Source organism: Helianthus annuus, chromosome 14 (genome assembly GCF_002127325.2).
Source record: "Helianthus annuus cultivar XRQ/B chromosome 14, HanXRQr2.0-SUNRISE, whole genome shotgun sequence".
NCBI classification, from domain to species: Eukaryota; Viridiplantae; Streptophyta; class Magnoliopsida; order Asterales; family Asteraceae; genus Helianthus; species Helianthus annuus.
In genome coordinates, this window is record NC_035446.2 from 86,762,660 (window position 1) to 86,766,196 (window position 3,537).

Below are 3,537 nucleotides of genomic sequence, written 5' to 3' on the forward strand. Positions count from 1 at the left end.
TCATTTTATTTGTACAGTTTGTTTTCAAATTTTCCTAGAAAATCAAAATTGAAACATATTTTGATTTTAGGGGGAGAAAAATTTTAAAAAAATTAGAAAATTTGAAAATTCCAAAAACATTGGAAAAGCAAAAATGAGTTTTGTAGAGAAAAGAGGAAATGATAGAAAATCAGTGGACTATCACAGCATGCTAAGGAAATGAATTGTCAAATGTGATAAATGGTCTCACTAACGATGTGTCGATAGGTTTTCGTACATTTAGTAAATTTATTCGGGATATAAACCTAAAATTTCAAACTGGTGAAATTCGTGGGGAACACTACTTGGATATATAGGTAACCCCTGAAATCTCGTTTGAAAGGTTTCATATTCTGATATACTAGGTTTTTCTACTAATTGATGTCTAGGGTATTATTCCGGTACTTCTGCTGAACGGTAGTTCTGACCTAGTCCTTGGATAATGCTTTGCCTGAAATGCTTGAAACACAGCATCATAGCCCTCAGATTGATTAGACAATAAAATTGATAATCATCTGTTGTAGCTGAAAAGATCCTCTAAAGGGGACACACTGCAAAGTCGAAATTGATATCTCTCTGCTGAACGGAAGTTCTGACCTGAGATCCCTCAGTTCTCGCATTTAACCCCTAATTTATGTACATACATCTTTGTAGTATTCTTGCCTGTAAGACTGAATATTGAGATTCTGGATACGGGAGTATATTCAAGAGGTGGGACACATGAATTGAGTTAAGTTCATAAAACATCTAAATCGTATCCTGAATAGATTGAAAATTGTGTGAAAATTTAAGAGGACAACTATATCGACAATCGACGTGAATCGTTTAGAACTTAAAATGATTAAAGCTTAACGGTGCTAGTGATTTGTCTCACGAACTGATATGATCTTCTTACACAAACTCACAAAAATATGTTTGTTTAAAGTTCATTTCTGCATTTTAGTTGTTGTTATTGCATTTGTGTTTCATATTTTTGAAAAGTCAAAAAGATTTTCGACAACTGATGTTGAAGAGCTGATATTCAAAATTCGAGTACTAAACATGATGAACAGGATTGGGAAATTGTGTTGAAAAATTCTTTGAATGTCATATATAAATGGTTTGAAAGGTTGTATGATTAGTTAATCAAGGTCATTCATTTGAACTTGATGTAACTAATATGGTTGTTGAAAATGATTTCTACCGGTAAGTTTACGGGAATTAATTTGTTATAAATTTGTAAAGCTTATGTTGAGGTAGAGAATATGCAGGATAAGCAGGTTTGGACTTCATTATTTCTGACGGTAGCTAATAGTCAAAGTTTGAACCAGATATCTCAGATTCTAGCATATTGAGAGGGGGAGTCAATGAAAGGGGGAGTCTGGATCAACAATCAAAGGGAAGAAATAAGTCAGAGCTAGGTTGTGATCTGAAAACCTATGAAGAATACTTATGAGGAGAAGACAGAGAGTTGAAGAAAAGACCACGACCGAAGACTCAGGTGCTGAAGATTGCTGAAGACTACGTCAACATCCAAGGGGGAGTCTGTGAGTGCACGGAATGTCTGTTGACTTCGTCTACATCAAGTCTTAGGTCAATATAGGTCAACATAGGGTTTAGAATGACGAAATCGTGAAATATGTTGACAGGTTCGCTTATATGAACATTTGTTCATAGGTTCGCTCCTAGGGTCTTACAGGTTCGCTTATCAGTCAATAGATTAGATAGGTTCGCTTATTAGGCTTGATATGGTTCGCTTTTGTGGTAAGTGGGCTGGTTCGTATTTGTGGCAGTCCACATAAGCGAACCTACACACACTATATATAGTCTGATGTTGTCATTTTAGTAGTAACGTTTGGAGCGAACCTAGGTCATTGCTTGTGGGATGATACGCTGTCAAATTGTAATCAGAAAGCAATAAAGAAGAAGAAATTAGAAAGAACTAGCTGTTGTAACTTCATATATTCTGATTCCGCCTTTATATATGATGATGAACTGTCTCGGCTGACTTTTCAGGGTCAAACAACGATCCAACACTGCCTCTTATGGAACGCCAGCTTCATGACTATGTCTCTGAGGGTAAGGATATCAAATCCTGAAATTGTACTCCCTTTATGGATATAGGATCCTGACTGTAAAATTCTTCCTTGTGCAGAAATTTGTTGAAGTTCAAATCCTTTTGGACCAATGGCTGGCTGAAGCTGATGAGAAAAGCCTGGACCTCCAAAAAAATTCCCTCGCCAAGGACAAGAAGATCTCCTCACTGGAAAAGGAGATCAACATGCTGCAAAAGGAGCTGCTTCTAGCTGAGATCACATCCTAGAAAGAGAGGACCGAGATCATGGAAGGGGCCAAACACTCTGCTACCATCGCCATGCTGAAGATCAAGTTGTAGATGGCCAAGGAAGCTACCGATCCTTCCTTTGATAAGTCTGAATGGGACTTGGAGGCCTGGAAGCAAAGGCTAGTTGAACTTGGAGATGAGGATGAACCTGAGGAGGTGCTAGCTCTTGAAGGTGGAGGCAGCGAGATCAAGGATCTTGAAGAGGCAGCGGCTGGTGGAAGTGGCAAAGGTGGTGGGGAGAAGGTGGATGTGGCAGCGAAGGTGTAGGCTTCATAAATGGGCGATGATGGATATTTCTAGACGCGGTCGGAGCCCATTTTTTATGATTTGGTAGCTGTTTTGGTTGATGGTGTTTTTATTTTGAACAATCATGGTCTGTAACTAAACAATTGTCTTTAGGGTTAAGGATCACTGATCCTTCGAACAATGGGGGTAACAAAGGTGAATGGGTCCTTCTGTTTGTGGAGGATGAAGCCTTTGGTGCCCCTCAACTTTTAATTTCCTGCATGACTAAAAACTTTTAGTATGCACATCCTTTGTCAACCCAAGTGGACGGGCCACGTTTTGCGGGTAGAAACTTGGGTTGGCAATTTTGACAACCTTTAAAAAGGTTGAACTTGATAAATAAATAAAATCTTAACGTTTGGCTATCATTGTGTTATTGACTTTCTCTTTGATATTATTTCATATACATTTGTATGTTAAATTCCATTCTAAATATCTTAGGATTTGTAACTGTTAGAATATCAAATGTATATTTAAATTGGTTTAGGTCAAAAGATAAAACATTATATGATCAAGGATCATATATCCTGTTGCCAAAGGATAAGGGTATAATTAATAAACCAAAAATAAAGTAAAAGTCAATAAGGATCATATCAGAGAATCCAAGTTAGGATCCTGTGCTAACAAAAGATAAAATCTGATGAGAAGTTAGGATCCTGTCCTTAACACTTACAATTGTGCTAACAAAAGATAAAATCTGATGAGAAGTTAGGATCCTGGATCCTTAACTGTTTAGCTTCGGAAACCTACAAAGACATATTACTTGGGACTAAGCCAATTGCCAAAGAAAATATTAGCATCTGGGGACAAGCCCAACAATCTGGGGACAAGCCCAATAAGCAGGGGACAAGCCCAAAGGATCTTGGTAAACTGGAGTATGGCCCAAACTGGCGACTATCCAAACTTAATGG